At 47.9% G+C, this 17,993-nt stretch overlaps 1 protein-coding gene across 4 annotated transcripts in view; it reads right to left on the minus strand.

The window, feature by feature from the left end:
- The window catches only part of SLC7A1 (solute carrier family 7 member 1), an 86,375-nt gene that overhangs the window by 33,207 nt on the left and 35,175 nt on the right, over nt 1-17,993 (minus strand). For 3 of the 4 annotated variants that reach the window (XM_005585565.4, XM_045377131.2, XM_065533120.1), the window contains exon 2: nt 12,015-12,114. The gene's annotated coding sequence lies outside the window, so the exon portion shown is untranslated. Of the gene's footprint in view, nt 1-12,014; nt 12,115-12,832; nt 12,913-17,993 lie in introns of all 4 variants that reach the window. The other variant, XM_065533121.1, reaches the window with a different exon arrangement.

Genomic DNA, 17,993 nt, shown 5'->3' on the forward strand with positions numbered 1-17,993 from the left:
GTATATCAAAATATTAATAGCAGTAATTTTATTATTCACTATCGTAATACTTTTCAAAATTCTCTTTAAAAATTCTCTTTTATTTTTGTCATTAAAAAATACATACAATTCTTTCCAAAGTCATTCTGCATTGCAGAAGGCATGTTCACCTACAGGGAGTACAGGCAGAGAAAACCTTTCACCGTGCAAAGTGTCACTAAAGACTATATGAGCTCGGCCAAGCGCAGTAGCTCATGCCTGTAATCCCAGCACTTCGGGAGGCTGAGGCAGGTGGATCAGTTGAGGTCAAGAGTTGGAGACCAGCCTAGTCAACATTGTGAAACACCATCTCTACTAAAAATACAAAAATCCCAGCTACCCAGGAGGCAGAGGCAGAAGAATTGCTTGAACCTGGAAGGCGGAGGTTACAGGGAGCCGAGATCACGCCATTGCACTCCAGCCTGGGTGACAAGAGCGAAATCTGTCTCAATAAAAAGACCACATGGGTTCATTCGAAACCAGCCTGGGCCACGTGGCAAGACATCATCTCTACAAAACATTTAAAATTAGCCGGGCACTGTAGTATGCATCTGTGGTCCCAGCTACTTAGAAGGCTGATCCAGGAGGATGGCTTGAACCCAGGAAATCAAGACTGCAGTGAACTGTGATCACACACTGCACTCCAGCCTCGGTGACAGAGGGAGGCCCTGTTTCAGAAAAAAAAAAAAAAGACTAAATGAGCTCCACGACCATAAGAAAACTGAATTGGAGAGAGTAAATCAAAGAATCAAAAGTATGAGGATGGGAGGGGTGGTTCAAAATTATGCAGCTTAAAAGAAAAAAAAAAACAAACAATAGTCCACTTGTGCAGTGAGCAGCAGAGAAGGAAATGGCACAGTGCAAGGCCCCAGTCTCACTGGGAAGAGGCTCTGCCTAGAATGAAACATGACTTCTGAGCTTGGAGACTCTTTTAAAGGCCCCAGGGTCTACATCTGGCTGACCCCAGGCAGCTAGTGACATGCTGAGGATATAACTAAATTCCACCCAAAGTGACTGATCCCGTGCCTGTTATGTGCAAAGCACTGTGACAGCTGGGGTTTAAGAGAAATGGGCAAACTCCGTCCTCATTCTTGGAAAGCACAGAGTGGTGGGGTGGGGTGGGAGGCTGTGAACATACACGGCGACTCCTGGAGCACTAGGGTCCCGAAGGGGAGTGTGGGACAAGGAAAAGGTCTGTCTCAAAAAGCCACTACTTTCATGGGGGGAAAAAAGGTGGCCTTCCCTCAAGAAGTACAGAGGCACAGAGCCATTTGGGCACTTCTGTATATCGAGCTGGAGGCCTTGGTTGTAGACACTTTACACTCTTCTAAAATCCACAAGCTGCAGGCAATGTGACTGCTTGAGTCTGGCACAAGGCGGGCCAAGGGCCAGCGTGATGGCTGAACCGGGGGTTTCAGTCCTTCAGGCCTTGGTGACTTCACAATCAGAAAGCCTGAGAGCCCCGCCTCCCCGCCACGGCTTCTGCCTACTGACTCAACAGGGCTGGTGGCAGAAGTTCCCAGGGACCTCTGAGGTCCCATAGACAAGGTTTACAGCCCACCACTCTAAGTCTTACAGCAAAGGCAACATTACACGGAGAGGAGTGTGGGAGGAGGCAGGGATCAGAGGTTCCGCAGGAGGAGGGAGAGGGGTGGGGAGGAGGCAGGGATCAGAGGTTCCACAGGAGGAGGGAGAGAGGTGGGGAGGAGGCAGGGATCAGAGGTTCCGCAGGAGGAGGGAGAGAGGTGGGGAGGAGGCAGGAATCAGAGGTTCCACAGGAGGAGGGACGGGGTGGGAGGAGGCAGGAATCAGAGGTTCCGCAGGAGGAGGGAGAGGCGTGGGGAGGAGGCAGGGATCAGAGGTTCCGCAGGAGGAGGGAGAGAGGTGGGGAGGAGGCAGGGATCAGAGGTTCCACAGGAGGGAGGGGATGGGGAGGAGGCAGGAATCAGAGGTTCCACAGGAGGAGGGAGAGAGGTGGGGAGGAGGCAGGAATCAGAGGTTCCACAGGAGGAGGGAGAGAGGTGGGGAGGAGGCAGGAATCAGAGGTTCCACAGGAGGAGGGAGGGGATGGGGAGGAGGCAGGAATCAGAGGTTCCACAGGAGGAGGGAGGGGATGGGGAGGAGGCAGGAATCAGAGGTTCCGCAGGAGGAGGGAGAGGGGTGGGGAGGAGGGAGGGATGAGAGGTTCCACAGGAGGATGGAGTGGGTGAGTGGGGGTCATGCAGGGAGGAGACGACACGAGGCTCTACCGCAGGTGCCATTCCCTGGGCTGAGCAGCCACCAACTGCAGAACAGCTTCCAGGCACAGTGGGGAAGTTGCCCAGCCAAGGAACAACTGCCAACAGAGGCCCCAAAGCAGGCATGGCAGAGACCACACGCACAGCATCGGGCTTCAGCCAGGTAAAAGCAACTAAGGAGCGCCAGGTCCTACCACTCACACCGTGAAGAGGCCCAAACAAATAAACTAACAGCCCACAGGCCGAAAGTGGACAATGCTGTCCCAGGAAGGAGCCCAGTGAGATCTTTACAGCGTGAGTCTGTTGCTGAAATGGTTTGCAGTCAGTAAACCGTTTTCAACGTTTAATGTCATGAGAAAACATCAAGTCCAAAAGAACATAATATAATCCCAATGAGTACTTATGTGGGTGTAAAATCCTAAAATATTAACTCAGATTATAGGTATGTTTTTGTTGTTATTTTCTTCTTTTCCATCATTTGCTGTGTAGTCTAGAATGACATGTCACGTTTTCAATGAGAAAACAACAGTAATGACTAAAAACACCTAACATCCTGGGGCACTGGCCAAATGAAAGTCCTTTACATAGTTTACTTCATCTTTTCGCCCCTTATCAGGTAGGCAATACCTTGCATTCTAGAGACAAGAAGTTGCAGGCTTGATTACAACTCAGTAATTCTCAACGCTGGTTGCACATTACAATCATCTGGCGAGATTTTTTTTAAGTAATGATTTCCGGCCCCACCACAAATAAAATAACTTCTATAGCATTCTCCCAAGGAACGTCCCCAAGGGCATTTGACTAATGAAAGGTGCAGCTGGGGCTCAAGCCTCACTGCCTCCAAAGCCTTGAACTGCCCTCTGAATTGGATCAACAAATTCTGGGAAATGGCATGGCAGCGAGGGCCGTGGGGAGAGGGTATAAAATACAGAAGAGGGCACAGATGGCACTGTGGCCTGGCAAAGGGGGCACAGGCGACACCACACATGCCTCATCGGAGGGGGGGCAAGCTCTTTCCACTGACTCAACTCGGCCCCCTCATGATGCTCCCCCAGGCCAAGGGCTGCATCCCGATCATCCCTCCATGCCCCTGGCACCTAGCAGGCACCAAATAGGATTGACAGGACCACAGCATGTGCAGCACTCAGTAATTACCAATGACCTGAAATTCAGGAAGCTAACGAGACACTCACTTTTGTCTCAGGTAATCATCACCATGACCATCAACAACTTGTGAGGGTCTTTCTATCAAAGGAGATCTTATTAGCTGAATACTGAATGGTTTCATTCACCAAGGAATACATGTGTTTCTCTAAATGAATATAAATGTAAAAACCTGCTAGTTACAGATTAAAATCTAAAGCAACAATCTTGTCTAGGAAGCCCTCTCTAAGCCCGTCTCCTGACAGGTAACCTCTGTCTGCGCCCTCTCCCCACCCCCTTCACCCCCATCAGACATCGCCCCCATGCCACTGTGGGGACCAGCTCAGGTCCCCACCACTCTTTCTGCCCAGGTTTCCATAGGCCCAAATGCATTGTGTTCAACAAGGCACAGTGTCAGGGTCTCTGTTTCTACTTGTGTAAAATGAAGATGGGATGGTCCTGCCACTGCAAGGTGCTGTGAGGCTCACATGAGGCAACGTACTAGGAAACACCCAGAAAACAGAGCTCGCTGCTCTTCAAATGCAAATAACTATCAGCATCACCCCATTAGTAGCTATTACTGCCTCATAATAATATTTTCTTTTAAATCTCAATTACAATCTGTTGGTCACTGTCTCTGCCTCACAGAAGCACAGGGCAGACAATCCCCATCAGCTCAAGGTTCCCATCACCAGGGTTTCCCTTCATGGAATCTTTGCCACAGGCACTGAGTACCACCCACTCCACTCAGCTCACGTCACCCAACTCTGTTTACCCAAATCAAAGACTGACTTAAAAAAACGAGAAGCCGGTGGAAAAGCTATCGACATCTTCACAAAATCCAGAGAACACCCGAAAAGCGTTTCCTCCTGCAGCCAGCAGGATGAGTGGAGAGTTGGTGTCTCTCGACGTGTTTTCATCATCAGAGGGCAGTGCTTCATCGGGAGAGACGCCCACACCCTGCATGCAGAAGTGTGTTACAACAAAAACAGGTATCCTAGCCTATCCTACTGGAGCCAGGGCTCCTCTGACACGTGCCTTTTCATCACACTTGGGCAGCATGGAAAGAAAACACCAGTCTGCACACCCTGTGGGCAGGTCCTCGGGGAGACTCTCTGCTGCCTCCCAAGTGCAGCATCAGTGAGCCAGAACCAACCAGGGAGCTGGCCCGACACAGCGGGAGCTCCCATGCAACAGGCTTTACGTCTGCGCGCACTGCATCGGGGCCTTGGAAATGGCTATGGAACCGGCTCTCACATCTCAAGAAGAAATCTGTTCTTTAAACAAATTTGTTCATTTATTTAAAAAGAAATGTTTTAAACAAAGCTCCCCCAAGATTAGAACACTGGCACTTCAATTTTCTGAGCCTCTAAGTATCCTGGGAGTTAAATTAGTTTTCTTTCCCTCCTTCTAAATATTTCCTCTTTCAAAAAGCACAAGGAGAATCAGCATTGCAAACGAGAGCAAAGCAGAGGATTCCATGCCAACTTAACTGAATTTTCACTGGACATTCACAGACTGGTATTTTCCTACTCACTCACTGATTCACTCAACAAACCTTTAATAAACCCAGGCAGTCCACCAATTCACACACAGGCCTGGGAACACCTTAATCCATAAACTCCTGGAAATGTTCACTTCTCCCCCAGTCTCCCCACCATCACAAGCAACTTTTTTTGTGAAAAAACTTGGAACTCCTAGAAAATTCACTGGTTCAAGAGGAGACAAAGAAAACCTATGAACAATGGGGCACAGCCCAGGAACAGCCTCAGAGTGAGCGGGGCCGGCTAGAAACAGCCAATATCACACAACACCAGCTCCACGTCACACACATGCATAGATGTACTGCTGCATTAAATCCTCACAAGGAAGCAATCAAGTCACAATTGCTAGGTAGCTGGCGGATTATATTGCCTGCCGTCACATAACTCGTAATAGTGAAGCCAGGATTTGAACCCAGGTCACCTAATTCCTGAAACCCTATGGCCTGCCAGGTGCCAAATTGACTCAACTTTGACCAAGCTCATTCTCCCTGCTGCCTGACAATTCTTACTTTGTTACCCTGTCTGAAATCCTACAAACATAAAAGAGTCATGAGTTAAGTGACAACCTCTTCTTGAATGTGACACCCCTGTAAAAATGAAGCCCATTATTATTCATGCAGTGGAGTGAATCAATGTAATCCATCCACTTCCCATCCAGCCAGCTGCTAGCCAACACCTGCTGCCTGTGAGGTAACAGGAACTTTATCTGGGACTGAGGAAAAGTGGGTAATTTTGGCTGCAGGACCCAACCGGGGCTTCGGTGGAAAGTTGTAGAAAGGATACAGATAGCAGAGGCCTGGAAGGGGTATGTGGAAGGAAGTGGCAGATAAAGCAGATGGATTACATATTACGCTGGAGATATGATGTCCCTGATAAAAGTAGGGAAAAAAGTGTCAAAATAACATATAGCAGTCCTTAAAACAAAAACATAAAAATAAGTGTATACAAAGAATGGTAGTGCAGGAGGAAGTGAGGCATTTGTCTCTAGACAGAAGAAGATTATGAATGGTTCCTTCCATATTTCGACGATTTTTAAATAATGAGTATGCACTGCTTCTGAATTAAGGGAAAGAAAATCTCTTAATGAAATCAACAAAGAGGGAGAACAAAGGAAGGCATGAGGGTCCCAGGACAAGCCAAGCCCACCTCGAGTCTGTCTAGGAGATGCTGATAAGCAGATACACGGGGCTTCATTATGCTTTTCCCTTTATATTTGTACATGTTTGGAAATTTCCAAAATTAAATGTAAAAACAAAGGACTTCGTCTGGGGCTGACCCAAAAAACACTGAGGAAACTCCACTACCTGCACCAAGTACCTCACTCCCCAACCCCAGCGCCAGGACAGCCCCAAAATGCTGTAAGTGACAGCCACATGTTAACTAGTTAAAGGGTCTTTTATATGGGATTAGGTTGAGCCCTACGAAACTGTCAATATTCAACCATTACGACCTAGAAAAACAGCCAAGAGTCAAAGATGTGTAACAGGCAGACCTGTCCTTAACTCTCCTGGCGGTGTCCTGAGACACTTCTCTGGGCCTAAGTCTGAATCAATAGAAAGTCAAACTGAAAAGCAACCGTCTCTCATACTATAGCCTCTACCAGAAAAGCTGATGTGAGCACCAAGGAACAGACTTAGGCATGGTTCACAGGTTATGCAAAAGCTGGTGGCTGTCTAAAACGTTAGGCGCACGCGTTTAGAAGCTATACACTGGAAGGACCACAAGTGAATTCTGCAGTTCACTCCTTCTTACGTTTCGACAGGTAACAACCTCACTGGGGAGATGGAACCCATGCCCGCCGGACAACAGGTGGCATGTCAGTCACTGGGCGAGGCTGGCACGCTGATCTGTGATCTGTGACTTGGGGCAGGGCAGGGTGGCCCTTTTAGGGGTCTTCAGTGGTCAGCTAAGGGATTTACACCTTTATTTAGACGCAGAGTTTTAAAGCAAAGGAAGAGCATCCACAAAACATGATCTTGGGCAGACTAATCTGGTCTGTGTAAGAAACATTGAGGGGGGAAAACAGAGCACGAGGACTTCCAACTTCTCGAGGTCCAGCCTTCTCCTTTTCGGTAGCAAATCAATATGCTCGCCTTACAGCCCAATATTTTAATCCATCTCATATAACACCTTTGCGTAAGCACATGCTGTGACCTTTCCTATTGATCTCTTTGTTCCCCGGTCCCTGTTTTTTCTCAAAGAGCCCTGACACACACATAAAACACACGCCCGTAGTTACCATGGGGATTATCTACGCAGTTCATGTCATGCACCAGTAATTCCCACCAGGAAATGCCACATTTATGGCAGGTCTTCCTGCCACATTCACAACCACACTTTTTCACTGGTGACCAGAATTTCAGACACTCACTCCAGAAGGAACACACTTTTAATCTGACTTCTAATCTCAAAAGAATGTCACAGCCTATTGGCCTGGCTGACCACCTTACCTGTCTTCAGTCTTCAACAAGTACTGGTTGTACTTTTCTAATGACGAGGCCTTCTCTTTATGTGGAGCGGACGTGCTAGTGGGCACTGAGAGAATAGCCTCTAGCAGAGAGGAGAATGTGATTCAATTTACCTGCAATTCCTTTCAGGTATCTGGAAACAAATGGCCAATTGTCCGCATGCTCACCTGAACGATCAAAGACCGGGAGAAAACAGTGCCCACGGACCAGGAGGAAGCCAGCTCCATTCCTTCCCACCGCATGAGAGTGCCAGAGGGGGTGAAGGGTGGAGCGGCCCTTTCAGCACACCACGTGGTCCGTATTTTATCATCCGTCACTGGCAGTGCCACCTGCATTGCTTTCATCAAAGGCGCCAGACCAACACCATGACCACACACTGTCACTCTGGAGTGCCACCCCAACTTGACCCTGGAGCCAGCCCCTCAATATGCCAACATTCAACTCAAATGTTCCAGACCATGCATAATCAAAATTCTTCCTTTTTTGGTTATGGCTTTGTGACAGTCAGACTCTACATTTCACAGAATCAGGAGAAAAAGAGAGCACAGCTTACATCTATTGTCTGTTTGTGTTTTGAGACAGAGTCTCACTCTGTCGCCCAGGCTGGTGTGCAGGGGCACCATCTCAGCTCACTGAAGCCTCCGCCTCCTGGGTTCAAGCAACCCTCCCACCTCAGCCTTCTGAGTAGCTGGGACTACAGGTGTGCATCACCACATCCAGTTAATTTTTGTATTTTTAGTAGAGATGGGGTTTCACCATGTTGGTCAAGCTGGTCTTGAATGACCCCAAGTGATCCACCCACCTCAGCCTCGCAAAGTCCTGGGATTACAGGTGTGAGTGACCATGCCCAGCCACTTCTATTGTTTTTTAAGGAGTTCTTAAAGGCTGAAAAGAGACATTTTAACATATGCCACAAATAATATTCTCTACAGTCCCCATGGCCACAGAAAAACCTACTGTATAAGGACCTCTTGCCTGCTAAAGTTCACTGACATGCCAGTCATCTGAGACCCAGGACCACATTTTCCTATACAAAGAACATGACAAAGCTGCAGTTAAGTTCCAAGGCAGCTCACAAAAAGCCATTTAACCCATCTCGCTCCTAAAGTAGGACTGGGCACTCCGGAGCCACCCACCAGCCAGCAGGGCCAGTGATGGCTCAGGGCATCCATGCTGGCTGCAAGGGTAAACGGGTCCTGTTGGGCTGGGACCCTGTAGAAGGTTTAAAATCAGGGACAAATGTAGTAAAAAAGCAAGGAAGAAAGTAATTTCTTATAAAAATAGACAGCAGATGGAAACCACTTTTCAGCTCTCCCTTCCAAGGAGTAAGGAAAGCTGACCTGTGCTGGGCTGGCTTGATGAGGCAAGCAGCCATGCTGGGGAAGCTCACATGACAACCAACTGCAGGTGGCTTCTGGGAGATGCAGGCAGCTGCTAGGAACCGCGAGTGGCCTCTCAGAGCTGACAGCAGCCTCTACGTCAGCCAAAAAGAGGCCACAACTCCGTCCTACAACTACAGAACATGAATTCAGCCAACAACCTGAGGGAACGTGGAAGAGGACACTTCCCTAGTCAAGCCTCCAGATGAACACCAAGCCCAGGCCAGCATCCAGACTGTAGCCCGGTGAGACCCCAAGCACAGGCCCCAGCTAAGCCCTGACTCCTGCTCTGATTCCTGGCCCATAGAAACATTGAGAAAATAAGATGTGTGTTGTTTTAAGCCAGAGAAATAGATGACTAACCACGGTCCAAACACTCTCGTGTGATAATGAGTGAACTGGCGTTCATTTGCTCACTGAATCCTTGTGGGTCTAAGAACAAGAGCAGCAACTTTCTTTAATACATTGCTTCAGTGGTGGGGATAACCACGACTTTGCCTGAAACTATTTCATTTAACGGAGGCTGAATGATTTGAAAGTAATTTCCTCCTTCTGGAAAAATGCCATATATTAAATAGCTGTTACTTCATTTTTTAAAAATTGGGTGATCTTCCTTGGGCCATGGTTGTAGGGAGTTATGGGAGCTATAAAGATGAGACCATACATCGTCCCTGCCCTCAGAGTGCACACTATGGAAAGAAAGAAGCAAGCAAGTAACTGTTCACAATGATCCACCCATGCAACAACTACCTATTATTCCCCTACTATGTGCGCTCTCTCCTTGCAGAGACTAAGGAAGCGCAGGGAACAGAACAGAAGAGAGAAGACAGAATGTGATAAACCAAACAACAAGCGTGGCCAAGACTGAAAGGCCTCCAGGAGATGTGGCACCTATGTTACCACCTGGCCTGATTCTCTTCGACGGGAAAAGGTGACATCATGGCGGTGCCCAGTAAGCCATAAATTCCCCCGATTCAGACAGGGTTCAGGACTTGTGCCCCAACACCACCCAAGGGCTTCCCCTCACACCTTGATAATGCACTGCCCAGCCCTAGAAGCGGAAGACTCTGACTTAGGCTATTCACTCAGATGTCAACGCCCAGCCCCAGTGTCAGGTAACACCGGAAGGTGTTCTAAAATAGTCTGTCAAGACAGCAGAAACACATCTGACTGGGGCGGTGGAGGGGGGAAGAATGCAGAATGAACTCACTCTAATTCAAGTCATTCTACTAATTAAGCACCTAAACAGGAAAGGAAAGAAAAGGGTGCTCAAGGCTCACACACCCCAACACACAGTGGCTTCTGGCCTGTGCAGAACATCCTCCCACTTCCCTGCTGGCCGGCAGCTAATTTTACCCACTGTCTTTGGGAAGGTGCACCTGGTAATTCTGCACCTTTGTTTCTGACATTGACAAGGCTGTAGCAGCCTCATAAACAAGGTGCTTACTTATAGCCTAATCCTCCCCCGGAGCTTGAAGCTTGTGGGCAGCCCCTCCTTCCTCCTTAATTTTTATTTCAAGGCAGCCTGCTCAAAGTTGCTTACATGTGGCAAAGGTCACTGGCTATATCCCCCAGAAGTCCTTCTGATTAAGATCTCAGTGTGGGCTGCTGAGCCTGGGTATGTCTGCATTCCTAATATAGCCATAGTCTCAGAATTAACTATATGAATGGCCTCAAATGACTGTAAGAATGTGAGAGAGTGGGAGACAAGTCAGGTGAGGGTCATTACACACACACACACACACACACACACACACTTTCCCTCAACTGAAGAGTTTTAGCTCTATTTTGTGTAATAAAATAGCAATGATAATGATGAAGCCTCCATACTCAGTAAACATTTTTAGTTTAATGGAGAAATGGCCAGAGCAATTAGTTTAAAGTATTTTATAGCGGAACTCTTTTTCCCAAATGTTGGGAACAGGCCCCCAAATCTGGCCATCCACCAAATCTCTGCAGCACTGTGTTATGTTCGTGATGGCCATGATGCCCACGTTGAAGGTCGTTGGTTTACTGGAATGAGGGCAAGGAACACCTGGCCCACCGAGGACAGAAAACCCCTTAAAGGTGTTCCTAAACCACAAACATTACCATGTGTGATCCATGCCTTAAGGACACGCTCCTGCTGCAGATAACTAGCCAGACCCATCCCTCTATTTCCCATAAGGAATGCTTTTAGTTAATCTATAATCTATAGAAATAATGCTTATCACTGGCTTGCTGTCAATAAATATGTGGGTAAATCTCCGTTTGGGGCTCTCAGCTCTGAAGGCTGTCAGCCCCGATTTCCCACTCCACACTCTATATTTCCGTGTGTGTTTCTTTAATTCCTCTAGCGCTGCTGGGTTAGGGTCTCCGACCGAGCTGGTCTCGGCACCCAAACTACATCCTACGCCAAACCCAAATAGAAAAATCAGACAAAAATGAAGCTACTCGTATTTAAAGAAAGAGAGGGGACACAGAGCCTCAGTGGCCAGCCTTGACTGCCCCCCTGCCCCACTTGGCTCTTATGCCCACTTGGAATTAACTCTCAAGCTGCAAGGAACAGCCTGAAACACCACTGCCCTAGAGCAGACGGCTACAGCCCCTGAACCAGGAACGAGTTACAGCAGAATTCCTAAGTAAAAGGGAGAGAAGTAAGGAGAAGAGTCAGAAGAATGGGAGCAAGATGAAAAGTTCTGGGGTAGGAAGAGAACTGGAAGCAGCCCTTGACCCTGAGAATTGCAAAGGCTCCAGGAGTCACACAGAGAAACACAGCAGGACACAGCACAGCCGCTGTGCTGCACGCCAGTGCCCAGGAGCTGGGTGGCGCACAGAGCACGAGACACAGTGCCCAATGTCCGCACCAGGAATGACGTGGGACAGCTCCAGGCTGATCCTTCCCCAGAGCCTGCCCTGGTGACCAGGCCTCAGGGACGGAAGGCCTGGCCAGCCACAGGATATCAAGAGTTCTGTTGGAAGGAAATGCAGGAATTTAAGGAACACACTCAAGTGAAAAGACAAGCTTGTTTTCTGCTGGGTTAATGGGTCTGGACAGTTAGCCACATGAGTCTGAAAAATTACAGCAGTTGGGAATCTGAAAAAGAAGACAACTGGGGGGTTTTAGTTGACAGTTAACTTAAAAAGTCAACAGACAACCAGCAGTCTAAATGAATAACATATTCTAGCACAAAACAGAATAACATATTCTAGCATGCTGCTGTCATGCTGACAGGTAGACTGTACCTGGACTACGACGTGAAGCCTCAACACCTTCTCACCAGAGTACAGCCTCGATCTTGCAGCAAAGAAGTGTCAGGAGGGATACGAGGAAGGTTTCAGAATCCTGAAAGGCAAGGAAGAGCCATCAGATATGTTCAGTTTCGACCCCAGAATCTCCAAGTCTGTGGCTGGTACAGTGAAAACGGATTCAGCTCAGCCCTGCAGTGGGAAACACATGCCACCTTAACAGCAACTGAAGACAGGGTTGACGGCAAAGGGGACCACCATGGGGCATCATCAGGGGAATTCAGGGAGAAGATGGGAAGCCAGACTAGATGCCCTCCACACCAGAGATTCCACCGCTTTACCTCTGAAATCGACTCTCATATTTCAAAGAGGAAGATATAAAAGCGTCACACTGGCAATTTCCACAAATCTAGGGCACAGTCGTAGACATGCAAAAGCTCTGAGGAAGAAGGGGAGCGAGTCCGCTCCTGACACTGGTATTGACCAGCAAGGTCAGCAGGGGCAGAAAACATTAGCTGGTATCTTCTGAAAACACTTGGACTCCAATTCGTACAATCGAGCATTCGGTGATGGAGTTCTATGGGTACTATTAACAGCTGCCATGGCAGCACGGAGCACACGTCTGCCCATAACACCAAGAGTCTCAGCATGGGCAGAAGGTTATCCTAAATCTGGGAAGCAGGACCTTGTTGCCTTGGAATGGAATCGTGCTGGCCAGTGACTGGGAGTACCTGGTGTGAACGCAGCCTGAGGACACGCTAGGAAGAACCTTGTAGATGCATGGCATATAAAGTCCTTTGTTTTCTAAATCTTACCATTTATACTCTTCACAGAATCTTGCACTCGCCCGGGAGCTGAAGAGGTTTAATTAAGCTGTCTGAAATATGATTTGCACCTAATGTGAACCCAGATAAGATTATCATTACACAAAAAATGCACATAAACATGCTCATCAACAGCTAGAGTTGTGTAACTTAGCAGCAAACCAGACTGCCCACAATTGGAATCTTATTCCATTCCCACCTGCGTCATCTTTCATACATTGATATTTCATCCTACATTGATATTTCATTCCTTTTCACTTTCTATGTTGAAAATGTCAAACCTACAGAAGTTGAATGCTTACTCTTTATCTACACTTCCCAATATTTAACATTTTGCCATATTTGCTTTATCCCTCTTTAGACAAATATATGCTTTCCTTATGACCATTGTGATAAGCAAGCTATAGCTATCATGACAACTACCTCCAAATATGTCAATAAGTAATTGCTAAGAATTACATTGTGTTACCAAACTGTAATGCCATGATCACACCAGTGGAACTGAACATTAATTCAATAGTATTTAAAACACAGTCCATAGGATTAAGAAAATGTGGTACATATACACCATGGAATACTATGCAGCCATAAAAAAGGATGAGTTCATGTCCTTTGTAGGGACATGGATGAAGCTGGAAACCATCATTTTGAGCAAACTATCGCAAGGACAGAAAATCAAACACCGTATGGTCTCACTCACGGGTGGAAATTGAACAATGAGAACACTTGGACACAGGGTGGGGAACATCACACGCCGTGGCCTATCATGGGGTCGGGGAGCGGGGAGGGAGAGCATTAGGAGATATACCTAATGTAAATGACGAGTTAATGGGTGCAGCACACCAACATGGCACATGTATACATATGTAACAAACCTGCACATTGTGCACATGTACCCTAGAACTTAAAGTATAATAAAAAAAAAAAAAAAGAAAAAAGACACAGTCCATAATCAAGTGTCCCTAATTGTCAATTACCGCTCTTTCTTGATGCTCTATCATGTACCATGAGAGCACCGAGAACAATGAAGGTTGATAAAGTCAGGCTCACAGCCCACCAGGGACACAGCATACTGGTGCCCCACTGCAGGGTGGGTGCCAAAGGGCCATGATTGGGATTCATAGTTTAAAAAGTTAACTCTGGAAAAAAAGGGGCAGAATCTAGAAGGGAAACAACTGACGACATTTGCTGCGAGTGATAAAATTTGAGAGCTTTCAAGAAAAAAATGGGAATTTCAGAAAACTTGTATTCGTCATCAAGATGTGGACAGCTCCCTAAAAGTTGAATTTTTCCATGACACTGGGGGTGATGTTAACAAATGTGATATTTTAAAAATATATGATGAAATGTGCCAGCATTTGGAAGACCTACATCATTCAGTAAAACAGTAATTCAGTAAAACAGAATCATAAATGTGTAGACTGATTCGAAGTGCAAGATAGACCCATCATTTTAGAACAAAGAGCTTACCGAGATGGCTTCAGATTCCACAGTGGAACCCACTATTGCCTGTGGAGTTTTAATGTAGTATCAAGAAAGAATATCTACAATTACCTGAAAAGGCCACTAAAGTGTTCCTCCTTTTCTAGGTACATCCCTGTGAAGCCAAATTTTCCTTATATACTTCAACTAAAACAACACGTCCAAACTGACTGAATGCAGAAGCACATACATGAATCCAGCTGCCATAAGCTAAACATTAAAGAGGCTTATAAACATGTAAAACAATGCCACTCTTCTCACTGAATTATTTTTGTTCTGGAAAATAGTTACTTTTCATAAAAATGTTACTTATAGTAACACAAAATGGGTTAATCCTTGTTATTTTAGGTAGATTAAGACATTTATTTCAAGTCGTTCTAAACTTTAATTTCTTTTTTTTTTTTGTTTTTGTTTTTAAGACAGGGTCTCACTCTGTCACCCAGGCGACAGAATGCAGCGGCACAATCTTGGCTCACTGCTGCCTCGACCTCCCTAGACTCAAGTGATTCTCCCACGTCAGCCTCCCAAGTAGCTGGGACTACAGGTGCGCACCACCACGCCTGGCTAATTTTTTGTATTTTTCATAGAAACGGGGTTTCGCCACATTGCCCAGGTTGGTCTCAACATTCCTCAGCTCAAGCAATCCACCTGCCTCAGCCTCCCAAAGTGCTGGGATTATAGGGGTATGCCACTGCACCCAGACTACATTTTATTTCCAATTCATAAGTGTTGATAGACACAACCCACATAAGCGAAGCTTCTGGGAGTCCTCAATACTCTTTAAGGGTGTCAGAGGGGTTCCAGACCCTACAGTTTGAGAACCAGTGCTTAAAAGGTTGCCCAGTGAAATGAACACAGCCAAGCTTAATATACACTCAACAGGAGGAATGCTGCTGTCCTGCTCCTTAGGCATGAATTCAGCAGCCTGCCGCAGTGACGCTTGCTCCAGTCGCAGTCTCCTGTCGTGGTATAAAAGCAGTCGTGGTATAAAAGCAGTTAATTCTTTAAAAGTCTAAAGAAAGGCATGCCATATGTTAAGCCAGGATGAACTCATCAGGATTAATGGGACTGGAATGCATAGCAAATAAATTCATTAGCATCACTTCCCTTTAATCCAAAAATGTTCCAACCAATTTATTGTAATTTTTGAGATTTGAAAATTCCTTTGTTAAAAGCAGAGTAATGCAATGCTACGCCTCAGACGTAAAGAGTTCAATTCCATTTGTTTCAAAAATATAGCAAGCAGCATTCCAACATTACCCTTGATGGGCTTCCAGGAGTACATGCGGACTGTAAAAGTGTGATTGTGACACCATGTGGCTATATTGTAATACAGTCATGTGTCATGACTTAATGACAGGGATGTGTTCTGAGAAATGCGTCTTTAGGTGATTTCATCCTTGTGTGAACATCCTGCAGTGTACTTAGAGCGTACTGACAGAAACCTAGGTGAGATAGCCTACTGCACACCTAGGCTGCATGGGATAGCCTTGGCTCCTAGGCTACAAACCTGTACAGCATGTTACTGTACTGAATACTGTAGGCAACAGTCACACAATGGTAAGTATCTGTGAATGGAAACATAGAAAAGGTACAGCAAGAATAAGATACAAAAGATAAAAATTGGTACCTCCTTATAGGGCACTTACCATGAACAAAGGCTGCAGGACTGGAGGTTGTCCTGAGTGTCAATGAGTGGGGGGGGGTGAACGTGAGTGGTGGGGGGGTGAACGTGAGTGGTGGGGGAGTGAATGCGAGTCGGGGGGAGTGAACGCGAGTGGGGGGAGTGAACGTGAGGGGGGCGAGAATGTGAGTGAGGGGAAGTGAACGTGAATGAGGGGAGTGAACGTGAGTGAAGTCGAGTGAAGGGGAGTGAAGTCGAGTGGGGGGGAGTGAACGCGAGTGGGGGGGAGTGAAGTCGAGTGGGGGGGAGTGAACGCGAGTGGGGGGGAGTGAACGCGAGTGGGGGGAGTGAATGCGAGTGGGGGGGAGTGAACGCGAGTGGGGGGAGTGAACGTGAGGGGGGCGAGAATGTGAGTGAGGGAGGGGGAGTGAATACGAGTGGGAGTGAACGCGAGTGGGGGGGAGTGAACGCGAATGAGTGGGGAGTGAACGCGAATGAGTGGGGAGTGAACACGAGTGACGGGGGAGTGAACGGGGAGTGAAGGTGAGTGACGGGGGAGTGAAGGTGAGTGACGGGGGAGTGAAGGTGAGTGACGGGGGAGTGAAGGTGAGTGACGGGGAGTGAGTGAAGGTGAGTGACGGGGAGTGAGTGACGGGGAGTGACGGGGAGTGAGTGACGGGGAGTGAGTGAAGGTGAGTGACGGGGAGTGAGTGAAGGTGAGTGACGGGGAGTGAGTGAAGGTGAGTGACGGGGAGTGAGTGAAGGTGAGTGACGGGGAGTGAGTGAAGGTGAGTGACGGGGAGTGAGTGACGGGGAGTGAGTGAAGGTGAGTGACGGGGAGTGAGTGAAGGTGAGTGAAGGTGAGTGAAGGTGAGTGAAGGTGAGTGACGGGGGAGTGAGTGAACGTGAGTGACGGGGAGTGAACGTGAGTGACGGGGAGTGAACGTGAGTGACGGGGAGTGAAGGTGAGTGACGGGGGAGTGAAGGTGAGTGACGGGGGAGTGAAGGTGAGTGACGGGGAGTGAAGGTGAGTGACGGGGGAGTGAAGGTGAGTGACGGGGGAGTGAATGTGAGTGACGGGGGAGTGAATGTGAGTGACGGGGAGTGAAGGTGAGTGACGGGGGAGTGAGTGAAGGTGAGTGACGGGGAGTGAAGGTGAGTGACGGGGGAGTGAACGAATGTGAGTGACGGGGGAGTGAACGAATGTGAGTGACGGGGAGTGAACGAATGTGAGTGACGGGGAGTGAAGGTGAGTGACGGGGGAGTGAGTGAAGGTGAGTGACGGGGGAGTGAGTGAAGGTGAGTGAAGGGGAGTGAGTGAAGGTGAGTGACGGGGAGTGAACGTGAGTGACAGGGGAGTGAACGTGAGTGACGGGGAGTGAACGTGAGTGACGGGGAGTGAATGGGGAGTGACGGGGAGTGACGGGGAGTGACGGGGAGTGAAGGTGAGTGACGGGGAGTGACGGGGAGTGAAGGTGAGTGACGGGGAGTGAGTGAAGGTGAGTGACGGGGGAGTGAATGTGAGTGACGGGGAGTGAATGTGAGTGACAGGGGAGTGAATGGGGAGTGAACGTGAGTGACGGGGAGTGAACGGGGAGTGAACGTGAGTGACGGGGGAGTGAACGTGAGTGACGGGGGAGTGAACGTGAGTGACGGGGGAGTGAATGGGGAGTGAACGTGAGTGACGGGGAGTGAAGGTGAGTGACAAGGGAGTGAATGTGAGTGAATGTGAGTGACAGGGGAGTGAATGTGAGTGACGGGGGAGTGAAGGTGAGTGACGGGAGTGAATGTGAGTGAATGTGAGTGAATGTGAGTGACAGGGGAGTGAATGTGAGTGACGGGGAGTGAATGTGAGTGACGGGGAGTGAATGTGAGTGACGGGAGTGACGGGGAGTGAATGTGAGTGAATGTGAGTGACGGGAGTGAACGTGAGTGACGGGGAGTGAACGTGGAGGCCTCTGGGACAGGACTGCACACTACTGGAGGCTTCAGGAACACTGTACAATGAAGCTACACTAAATGTGTAAAAAATATTTTTCCTTCAGT

This window comes from Macaca fascicularis, chromosome 17, assembly GCF_037993035.2.
Source record: "Macaca fascicularis isolate 582-1 chromosome 17, T2T-MFA8v1.1".
Taxonomy (NCBI): Eukaryota; Metazoa; Chordata; class Mammalia; order Primates; family Cercopithecidae; genus Macaca; species Macaca fascicularis.